The following is a 12,102-nucleotide window of genomic DNA, read 5'->3' on the forward strand; positions in this document are numbered from 1 at the left end:
CGTTATAACGAACTCCAGGAGACCGGAGAAATCACTCACGTTATAACGGAATTTCGTTATAAAGGAATCCCAGGTTTTTTTGCATTATTCCTATGCAAACTTATCCGGTGGAATTAGAAAAGTGTTCGTTAAAAAATGAGATTTTCGCTATAACGGTATTCGTAAAAACTAGATTCAACTGTATATTGAATTTTTCGATAACTTATCACTCCCTATTTGATTCGGAGCCTTCAGGCCCATTAGGTCAAACCTCTAAGAAGCCACTATGCAATCGAAGATACTAGAGTATGACTTGTGTGCCATTGGGTTTCATGATTTTTTTTTTTTTTTTGGCCTGCACTGTCTTCAAGGTTGAAAACTCCTACTTTTGACCAGGTTAATAGTCTTTTGAGCTTCCTCCATGTTGATATGAATTCTTTTCGAATAATAAGAACTATATGTCCCGTAGAGAGGACAGACATATAGGAGACAAAGAGGACAGGGGGATGTAAGTAGGACTCACTTTCTTTCAGGGGTGGGGGGCACACATGTTAATTTGAGGTTTGAAGGGAGTACAGATAATTGATGCAAGAAAATTTAGAGAGTTTTTAACCAAGAGTTACTCTCTGAGAGTATTAAACCTTCAAAAAAATCACAGAAATTGATTAAAACAGCAAATAAAGATTTTTTTAAAAATATATTTCTACAATTTTTCTCTAGACTCCCTATTTCGACTCCCTCGCGTGTCTTTCAAAGGGGTGGGTAATCAGGATTTTGCAATGCTTAGGTGGGGCATGGGGTTTGGGTATCACTGTTTTTGAGCGTTTTTTGAGCTGAATGTTTTTTGTTTTTTTTTCACCTCGACTCTTAGCCATATATTGGACTGCCCTCGAATACAAAAACGCATAACATAGGAACTACGTCACTTTGATTTGATCCATTGTTTTATTTTCATCAGTAAATCAATATCAAGTCGTCCTGGATGTACACTCAACGCAATTAGACAGGACGAAGCTTCACGAATATTCCATCGAGGTATTCGTCCGAGGGTTCAACGCTGGTCTTTTCGGATCCATGAAAATAGAGTGAGTATATCGTAGCGAAACTCGTGATTTAATTTTGAAAAATGTACAGATTTTTATGATATAATTAGATAATAATATATTAATATATTAATAATAATAATATAATAATGTATATATTTTTTGCAATAAAAATATTCTTACAGAATTTTGGTATATTCTTCGATTGTAATCTAACGGCATAGCATACACACGAGAAAAATGTTAACGCATTTTATTTTTCACAGCTTGCATCCCCTACAGCACAGAAAAACAGTAAAAGTTCTATTGACGTCGCCACATCATATAGGAAATGTCGTCTCGGCAGAAATGAAAATTTTCGGAAGTATCTACGACTACGATTCGGATAAAAGCGGATATTACTCGAGTTCAATCTTTGTCGAGGGTCTTCGAGTGACGCATCTCTATCCATTGTAAGTGCTCTATGAACCCGAGTAAAAACGTGCATTTTCTGAGGTGTTTTCTTTTTTTGTGTACCAGAGGTTCCCAATCTTTTGTATTCCGCAGACCTTTATGCCATTAAGTACGCAGATCCTTTTCACAAAAAATATCCAGTATATTTGCAATGCAAAAACAATGAGATAATTGTTTTCTCATTCAACCTCGCGGACCGCTTACAAACTACAGTACTACTACTACTACTGACCGCGCTGCGCACTGATTTATCAAAGTGTTGATCCTCGAGTGCATGCAGTGCCGTCTCAACGCATGGACCCACCCGGGCACAGCCATTACCTCCTAGATACGTATATATATCCCTAGGAGGTAATGGTACAGCCCGGGGGTGGGGCACTCATGATAATGAGATATCATCAAGATTTTCGAAATTGAGAATGCAAATTTGTAAGCAATTATTTCTAGTCAGGATGGTAGCCCCTCAGAAAAATCAGTTAGCCGGGGGAGGGGGGCCTATGATTCTCTCAAGATGGCCCTGAGTGCAAGGGGTTGGCCCCGTGAGACTGATGCACTCGTATTTCTCTCATTTACCGACAGGTGGCAGGAACAATTTTCTTTAGATTCTCACTAATTTCCTATTTAACTCGTTTCTCTACTGTGACAACTGTGGTGGCTAGTATTTTCCCGGAACTGTTGAAAAATGTATCTGCGCCTGTGAGACCCAACCCGTGCACTCACGGAACATTTTCTCACCCACGCCCTGGAGGGTTAATGTTTTAGTGAAAGTATGACGTCACTCTCCGCTGTACATACGAAGGTTTTTAACTGCCGGTTGTGCAAAGATGAATTTTGAAAAGAGAGAAAAGGAAAGAAAAATTCAAAAAAAAAAACCTTCGTATGTGTATAGCGGAGAGTGACATCATACTTTCATAAGTCGCCATCTGATGGCAGCGTCAGCAGTTGTGAGCTTGGCCTGAGTTAGGTCCGGCCGTCCATGTGCGGTCCTTTCAGTGCACACGAGCTCCAAGGAAAGATTGAGAGATTCGTTGCCTTTGTAGACTAGGGTGTTCAACCGGAAAGTGAAAGGACGTGGGTTCGATTCCCCGCAAAGGCAGTTGAATTTTCTGTCTTTCCAAAAAGTTCATCTTCGCAACAGCCAGTTGTTAAAAACCTTCGTGATGTTTAAGTGTCTAAAAAATTAAGTGGCTCCCTCTCCCCTTTCACGCCTTGTGCACCACCCTGTACGGGCCAAATCAGGGTCCTTGGAGCAAAACGTATTATTAATAATGAAAAATTAATAAACCACATAAAAAAATATTCCCAAATGGCAATGAATCGACTATTCTGGATTTTCTACGAGTGAAAATTTTACGAAGAAAGGGTCTTATTTTAGAACGCATAAAAATTCGGAATGAAAAAAAAAGTTAATACGTACAAACTTTTTAATGATTTGGGCCTCTTCTTTGTTCGGACCAACCCTCGGTCAGGGCCAGTGGCAACCTCTTCACAGGTCCCCAGTAATTCTTAATACCATTTGAATAGCATAATTAAAATTTTGAACTAGTCATTTTTATTGTTGGCCCACGAACACTTGGCAAATTATTTGAATAGCCCACGACTGCTCATTAGACCATTCACAAATCACTCACGCTCATCAATAGGTTAAGTACCGTTGCTTTATTTAGGGCAACGCAAAGAGACTTTCCAAGCATCTGAAACCGATATTCGATATTATAATTATTATTTAAAAAAATCATAAATTTCTTTATTCCTTTTTTGTGAAAATTTCCACAATATATTCATATGTTTGAAAATTTTTAAAAGTTTATTTTAATTTTAATTTTTTTTTTTTTAAAGTTATTTGTGTGATATATTTTTCGCTGAACATTTTCAGTCGAGTTCGTCTTCTACTGTATATTTCAGGCCCAGAAACCTGGTGTCAGTCGTCTTATGCCCCGAGACCGAAATCGACGGTGGCGTTAAAACGAAGCTAGTTTTAACTCCGAACGCATGCGTGTGACCAGATGAAAAACGAATACTTCACTCCATTCGACAAGTTCAAAACGCCAATGCGTAAAGCAAGAGGTACCTCCAGCAGTAGGTGTTATAAGTCAAACCACGCGCGATGCGACTTGCAAGTGCCATTCCGTCACCAGTTAGGTGTAATCGCTGAGATGAGAAACATGTGTAGTTGGTGTTTCCTAGAAAAAAATCCCAAAAATGAGAACTTTATCTGTTCCGCTCACATAACTGAATTTATCCCTGTATATATGACATGTATGTACAAATTTACATGTAATATGTGTTTGTCCGAATTATTTTTTTTACTACCATGAGAGAACTGTAATTGTAACATTTCATCTAGGAATCCAAGTGAATCCGAATCAGTGAAATCGCTCAAAAGTTATTTTGTTTGTTCTGGAGAGAGCCTCTCTCTCTCTCTCCTGCTGAAAAAAAAAACTCTATTCATTCTTATGATGAAAATTATTTGCTTAAATGTGTTGTACGACTCCTTAAAGTTTCGCCCACGAGTTCTGAATTACCTTTTATATTGTCACCATTACTGAACCAGCTTTCAGTAAGTAAGATTTTCTGTTGTACCATGGGCCAGCGTTCCTTTCAAAGCCGGGTCCACACTGACCGCTCAGCGCCACGCCGAACCAAACACAAAACCTGCATCGAAGCTAATTTATTTCATGTACAGATGCTGAACGAATCTTTTCTTGTCTGAGCACGATACATAATGCTGCGCAGTTTGCCGTCAGAATCGCCCGCGATGTGTTGAGTCCTTTTCTCCTCCCACGTGAAATCTATAAATGTACCATTGGTGTATATGGCGTTTTAGCATTCAATGCGTGTTTCTGAAAAATTCTGGTTTCCTCAGACAGAATAAGAAGAAACAAACTAAAAAAAAAATATAGAGATATGTCTTTAGAGATACATATTTCTCTGCTCTGTAATATATATATATATAAAGATATATATTATAGAGCAGTGGTTTCCCAACAGCCGGGCCGTGGACCAGTACCGGGCTCTGCGATCAGTCAAACCGAGCTGTGAGTGATTCACTCTGTTTCATTTCCCCCCCCCCCCCATTTATTTTTCATTAGTCGTTTGTATGGCCGGGACTTCTACTCACTAAAAAAAAAATCTACCGGGCCATGGGCTTCTTAATGTTGACAACTCACCGAACTTTAGGAGAACCATGAAATAACTGATTTTACTGACTTTGATGAAGAAAAAGTTTAATACAATAAATGGCAAGATATGGTAGAACTTCGTTAATTCGAACTTTTACGAACTCCCCTTGAGTTTTCTATCTAGTGCTTCAATGTCAAAATTTCGGGTTTAATTTTTTCGAATTTTTGGATAATTCGAATTTGGAGGAAAATCATGGATTTTTGTATGAGCGATTTCAGTTTGGGAAAATTCTACAAAACTTCGCTTTTCTCGAAACAGTTGTGAAACAATAAGTCTCTGAAGACAAAAGAGATTTCAAAAAGAAAAAAAAAATCTCCACTCTTTCTTTGGTAACTTAGTGCCAAATATAACATTGTTCAACTGAAGTTCATCGAGAAAGTGTACCACACTTAATACCGATTATACTTTTAAACCTGTGGATCAAGGTTCTAACATCCGAAATCTTCATGCGTCACACGGATGCTAAAGTCGTTATTAAGGGTATGGTTAAGTATCGGGTTAAATTCAGATTGTAATACGTTAATGAAAGTATATTTCCTTCATAGCATAAGAATGATAAGCAAAATTTTACGAAACAGTTTCGTAACGGATGATCATGAACTGTTTCCATAAATCGGGCTTAAAAAATGGTGAAGAAATTCAATAATGGTGCTGATTCCAGAACAGTGGAACAATGTAGCAGCTACGATCAATCCTTATAATTATAAATTATTAAAATTTGGAAAACCGTTTCGTGACTGATTGTAAAAATGTATAATAACTGATAATTATTATCCTATATGTAAATGTTGATGATTAAGTTACAATCTGTAGTCATTTTACGGATCCAGGAGAGATTAATTGGATAATACGAATTTTGGATATAATTCGAAGTTTTTTCCCACTGACTTTGGTTTTACAACAATTTCGACTGTATTTCTGTACATAAATGCATTGAAAACTGTTTTCATACATGCTAATTAACATTTGAATAAGCAATCACATATTTCTTAATAAAAAATTGTTATTCTTCAATCGAAAATTAACCATTTTCGCGTGACGTTGTTTTTAAAAATTCTAGGTATATAAATTCTTTTGTTACTGGTATTTCGTTACTGAGCAGCTACGACTAACTAGGAATTAGAAATACGTAGGTACCTCTAAAGAAAATGCGTAGAAGTGCAGATACATGTGCGGGAATATTTTGTTGTGAATGAATAATGCACTAAAATAAATAGAAAAAAATGCATTTTAAAAACACACATCTGCTTTTTTTTTCCCAGTGAGTTTTTTTTAGCTCATGTTTTCTCATTTTTAGTACATATTTTGGGATTTTGAACTTTTCCAGGACATTATAGTGCAAATTTTGGAGATTTAAATGCGTATTTTGGCATTTCAAATGCATATTTTTGCATTTTAAATGCATTTTAAGTGCGTATTTTGGCATTTTAAGTTCACATTTTGGCATTTTTAAGTGTATATTTTGGCATTCGTGGATGTTTTGCCACTTTAATAGTACACATATTCCGCGACCCCTAATATTATAATTTTTGTAGCGATGAAAACTGTTTTGTATCTGCCAATATATTTTCATTAATATTGAATAACAAATAGAGACAAAAGTGAATGATAAATTTTGTCTCGTTCGAAATGCAATAACTAAGTTAGAGGAGCCCTGGAAAAAAAAAATGGTCGGGGTTTGAAAAATTAAATCACATCTTGCCGTGACCAGGATTCGAACCTGGGTTATTGCGGCCACAACGCAATGTACTAACCACTATACGATCACGGCGACGATGTAGTGGTCCGTATAAGCGTATGATAACTCAAGCAAAACACCAATGCGATATTGTTCTGTGGGGCGCGTTCGATTCTTATCTCTTTCCTTATCGTCTTAAAGGTAATGAGGGATCGGCTATAAACTGCCAAACGTCGTATATTCAGAGACATCTTTCGTGGAGCTAAGTAAAAATTAATTATGTGAGTCGTCTTGCCACATAGTTACTTCGGACGCGGTGAAGTGGGCAATTGTCCTCCGCCCCCCCCTTACCAAAAAAATTGCATTGGGGCATAGGCGCCGAAACTTAGGGGCTGAGACCATTTAAACCCCCCCCCCCCCCAAAGTTTGGAAAACTATGATCTAGAGCAGAGTGTTTCTTAAACTTTTTCAGCTCATGGCCCCCCATGGATCAGATTTTTTTCTCATAGCCCCCCTGTCCTATCCAGGGCCTCCTCTACCCTCATCCAAGAGTGAGATACTATGTATTTTTTTATTATGAATGCAATTTTAATAAATCAGGACAATCTCTAGAATCCTGGCTAGGCGCGGATTCAAATGATTGATAATCATCTCCCAGGAATTTAATTGTATGGTAAAAAAGGGTCTGTGTAAAATACGAGATGATCCAATGAGCATGTACGATAAATCGACTCTCCCAACACATCAACCGTTGCTCTGACGGCCCTCCATACTTAGCTGGAAGTAACAGCCTACATATGAAAATCATAATACCAGATCCCATATAGTGGAGTCCCCCCTCCCTCCATTATAGACATGATGACCCGGCTCATGTCCACATAGACCCAAGGGTTAAGATGTCCCTGGTTCTATGGATGAATATTTTTCAACCATGTTTCACTTTTAAAGCTTTTCTCTTCACAGCTCTCTATGACTCCCTTCACCACCTGTCGTGGATCACTTTTCTTCTGATTTTCTCCCGTGGCCCCCCTAGAATGTCCCAGGACCACAAGGGGGCCATATGGCCCCAGGTTGAGAAACACTGATCAAGAGCAGCGGTTTTCAACCGGTGAGGACAAGTATAGAGTGCACAAGGAGACCTTGAGGCTCCTTGTGCACTCTCCAGGGGCTCCGCGGTCGCTCTAGGAAAATAAAAAACATTAAAATTAAAAAAATAATAATTATAAATATTTGGTATAATTATAAATAATGGTAAAAATAGATTAGTCATTTTAATGAATAATTAAAAATGGGCCTATATATACAGGTCTCCGCCAATGAATTTTTTTACTAAAAAGGGCTCCGCGAGTCAAAAAATGTTGAGAACCGCTGATCTAGAGTGTATCTCCAAGAGGTAATGGCTTGAGTCCCGTATATACAGGACGACCAGCAATTTTCGACCCTTCCAATGTTTTCTTCGTGGTGGCGCCTCTGCATTGGGCACATATTTTCTCTTTATCGCCCATTATTTCCAACATGTCCAGTAAGTAGTCTGCCGTCCGTGTCTTATGAAACAAGTCTCATAAGAACATGACATATTCCCATGTCATGCCCATGTTTGCAGATTTTAGCGAGCAAAAACGTGACAACAAATGCCAATCATTCTGCGAGTAGCAAATATCTTATTAATTGTTCTGAATTTTCATCCCCTTGCCGCTTTTCTTCCTTTATCGCTGCCTTCCTTTATATCTTCTTCAGGTGCTCTTGCCCGGAGAATCATTTTACGAATAAATTATCCAACAATTATTCACCCGTGCTATTTTTTTTTAATTTTTCGCTTCTGCCCTTTTCTAAATATTTTGCTTCCACCTTAATTTTTCGTGCCTACCCCAACCCCCTTTTCTCATTTTTTCGTTCCTGTCTCCTTTTTCTTAATTTTTCCTCTTCCGCCCATTTCAGAATTTTTTTCGCTCCTGCCCTATTTTATTTCTTTTTTCTTGCTGCTGCCCTCTTCTTGATTTTCCGCTCCTGCCCTTTTCCTAATTTTTGGCTACTACCCATCTTCAAGGAAACGTTCATCGTGCCTCGAGTTGTTTCCAACTTCCGCTGCACTTCCCTTATCTTCTTCGGGTGCCTCGGCCCGGGAACCCCTTTTGTGAATAAAGTATCTAATGATAATTTTTCATTCCGATCAAAATCAATGGCATTCTTTCAAGGAACCCCGTATCGGATTGTCCAGGTGTTTATAATAAGATCGCTCTCTAAATTATACAAATAAATTTATTTATAAAATAAATGAAGCAAAAGAATGTTTTTAGCAAGTTTACTCTCGGGGGTATTTTAACCTTGACCCTTTTTCTCTTTGGCAATAATTTCTTTTTATTTTGAGATGAGTGTTATCTCGGAAAGTGAAAAGAATAGGACATTCTGTGTGTGTGTTTGTTCTCAGTGGCGAATTTATGACTGGAAAATTTTCGATTTCCTTTGTTTTCGTATAATTTATCCGGTCTTATATACATATAGCGGTGCTGTTCGCGCATACGGTTAAAAGCGTACGTGAGCTACGGTACTGTGATAAGTATATAGGTGTCGTGAAGCGTGTTTACAGTATACAATACAGTATGTATCTCCGGCGGAACATTATCATAACTCCCACAAATGTAGACTGGCGACAAGGTGAACGTTTCCTTGAAGATGCCGTTGATAATCTATTCATTCCAAAAAGAAAAAAAAGACACAAATCTGTGAGAGGCATTCACAATAATGAAGGCCGAATGTTTTCCTTTTGAGATTTCAATCTCTTTTGATCATATCTTTTTCTTATAAAAAGATGAATATATTTTCAAATATTGCATTTATTATATTCCCTAGACAAAATGGTAAATAATCTTTCCGATAATGCTCAGTGCAGAACTGAATACAATCAAACTCAGTTTTTACGGTATTCAAGGGACATCGAAATCGTGAGAGTGATACGAGCTTATTTACGAGTATGGGGGTAAGACCCATAGACTAAAGTATTATTCTTACTCTGTGGTAAGACCTAAGCGCTATAGCCCAGGGTGATAAATTTAAAGATGAGTGGCCAAGAAAATTGGAGTGGAATTGGAAAAGGGCAGGGAAACCATAAATATCCATCTCTGCCTGAAGTCTGTTCATTCTAATTTGGGTCCTTGGTGCGTCAGTGGCACCCCTAGGATTCATGATGCACGCGTTGAGAACCACTGATTCAACCGAATCAAAAATTGCATCACATACTGTCTCACACAGTTGCCAATGTTTCACCTTATACTAAGCTTCACAGAGATCAGGCAGGCCCTAACATGAAAATTGAAGCAACAATTTTCACTTCAAAATATGGGAGACAGAGGCAGCAACAGGAATCAAGCATAACTTTAACAATATAAATACGTTAGAGTCAAGCATATACACACAACCTGCATGTAACCAATTCGTTATAAATTCCCGAAAAGAAATGTTTATACGGAGTGTATGCATGATTGAGTAGTGGTAACAGAACATATTGTATATACACTGATACACAAAATGTAGGAATGAACAAGGCACACACACACAACCCCAGAAAATGATCAATATCAAAGTTTCTGTAAATTTTTCGGATACTTGTATTCTCCGGTCCCTCCCTTTTTACTATATTTGAATTTCATTAATCACCAAAAAAATAAAAATAAAATTGTATTTTTTTTTTGCATTTTTTTTTTAATTGCAGCAAGTATTCATAGGAAAATGACAAAGAAATCCACTGTGTCATATTTTTTGTTTACAAAAAAAAAGAAGAAAAATAAGAAAAAAAAGCTGATGATCACACATTTTCAAAGCCAAAAAATCGTGGACCACGTCATGAATATTCAAAAGCCAGTCTATCCATATGGGAAATACAGGAAAAAAAAACGTTGACATTGCCGTGACCAGGATTCGAACCTGGGTTATTGCGGCCACAACGCAATGTACTAACCACTATACGATCACGGCGACGTTTGGAGGTGCCAATGTTTGCGTACAGTTAACACAAAGTGTGACTACTGACCCATTTTGTGTAGTCGGGTGTGTCCGACTGTTTCTTAAATAGAGAAGAAAGGCACTACTCTTTCTTTTCTTCCCGTCACAGGCCTAAGAAAAGCTTTCATAAAAAGGGACTGTCAGCAAACTACGGGGATGCTGATCTAGATCTATTTCTTATGTACAGAACTGACGTACACAGGGAGTTATAGCCTCTTGAAATAGCTTCCTTATCAAGTCGTCTTACACAGTAAGCGTCGATGTGGTGTCAACCATTTTTATCAACTTCCCCCCCCCCCACATTCTACACAGAAACGTGCGACGTGCGATTATAAATTATTAAAATATTATTAAAATTTGGTATGTAATTACAATCTATCCCGCTTATAACGTTCCTGCTTGGAACGTTTTCCCCCTTGGTACAACTAATTTTCGTGAATTTAACTTTTTTTTTTATACTTGATAATGTTAACTTTTCCCGGATACAACGTTTAAATTTTTTGCCATTCCCGCTTACAACATTCGGAAATTTCACATCGGGCTTTTTCCTCCCTTTTTAAATCAGCGTACACTTTTTTTCATGTAAAGAAATGAAAATGGTGATTGTGTGTGTGCTGAATAGGAAGACTAGAATAGATATTAGAGATAAGAACTAGAAAAAAGTTCTCATAAGAGATTACTTTTTTTCCGTTGCGATATTATTCAAATTCGTCGCATTAGATCGATTTGAAAAAATGAATCTTCTCATATTGGTGTTATGTCTATTCTGGATTACTATATGATTGGCAGATTACGTCGTTATATTGCATATAACAAAGGAATAAACGGTGGTCTTTCTCATCCACTTCTGAAGCTATTGATGCAAAATCAAGCCGCAAGAGAGTGACATTGACACTTGACACAAAACATACACAACTTGACAGATTAACAGACGCCAGCATCAAGTATCATTTAAAAGCGGCTTTTTCAGATAAGGAAAATCGGATTTCCCAACTATACTTCTTGGAATTCGATTCTTCACAGAGCAGTCAATACGATGCTTTCATGACCTTCTAAATTACGGAAAATGAAGAAGTAAACTTTGCCGAGCACAGTTCGAGTCGGAATGTCTCAGATCAAATTGAAAAAAGAAAAGCTCTAAGTTTAAAGGAAAAATAAACTCTTAAATTTGTAGACGATAACCACAGTCAACACCAGTTGTAACGTTTGCAGAAGCAATTGAAGGACCAGAAACTTTTCGATATTTAATTTGAAGGTCAGAAAATGTGATGTCATCAAGATTTTATGGAAACTCGGCTGTTATAAAAGAAAACCGTTATAGTTTGGCTGGTTTATAACAAATAATTGTTTCTTATTAAATCACTATATGTACCTTAATAATTGTTAATAAATTAAAAATGACATAACAAAAAGCTATGGTCGGTGAAATGCTATGTCTTATAATTCTTATAAACATTTCCCGCTTATAACTTTTTTAGTTGCGGTTTTTAAAAACGTTATAAGCGGAACGGGATCGACTTTACTTCTTCAAGTGTAATTAGAGTGTATGAAAACTGTTTTCCATGCATTTATGTACACAAATAAGTTACTGGGAAAAACTGTCACTGGAAAAAAAAACATCAACAGTCACATAGGATAATAATATAATAATTATCAATTATTAAAATTTTATCCATCAGATAAAATTAACCCCCCCCCCCTAATATTCATTGAATAATACCCCTCGGTGTGGGACTCCCGGCGGTAGCAATCTTTTTCCTGTTCATG

The 12,102-nt window shown here is 37.3% G+C and overlaps 2 non-coding genes across 2 annotated transcripts; both read right to left on the reverse strand.

Moving 5' to 3' along the window:
* Positions 1-6,357: 6,357 nt before the first annotated feature.
* On the reverse strand, positions 6,358-6,429 carry TRNAH-GUG (transfer RNA histidin (anticodon GUG)). Its single transcript has one exon. It is a non-coding gene; the product is annotated as a tRNA-His (tRNA).
* A 3,807-nt stretch (positions 6,430-10,236) lies between these two features.
* On the reverse strand, positions 10,237-10,308 carry TRNAH-GUG (transfer RNA histidin (anticodon GUG)). Its single transcript has one exon. It is a non-coding gene; the product is annotated as a tRNA-His (tRNA).
* Positions 10,309-12,102: the final 1,794 nt, after the last annotated feature.

Source organism: Pholcus phalangioides, unplaced genomic scaffold (genome assembly GCF_987345545.1).
Source record: "Pholcus phalangioides strain wild (caught in Gottingen) unplaced genomic scaffold, Ppha-v1.0 ptg000001l_1, whole genome shotgun sequence".
In the NCBI taxonomy this organism is placed as follows: Eukaryota; Metazoa; Arthropoda; class Arachnida; order Araneae; family Pholcidae; genus Pholcus; species Pholcus phalangioides.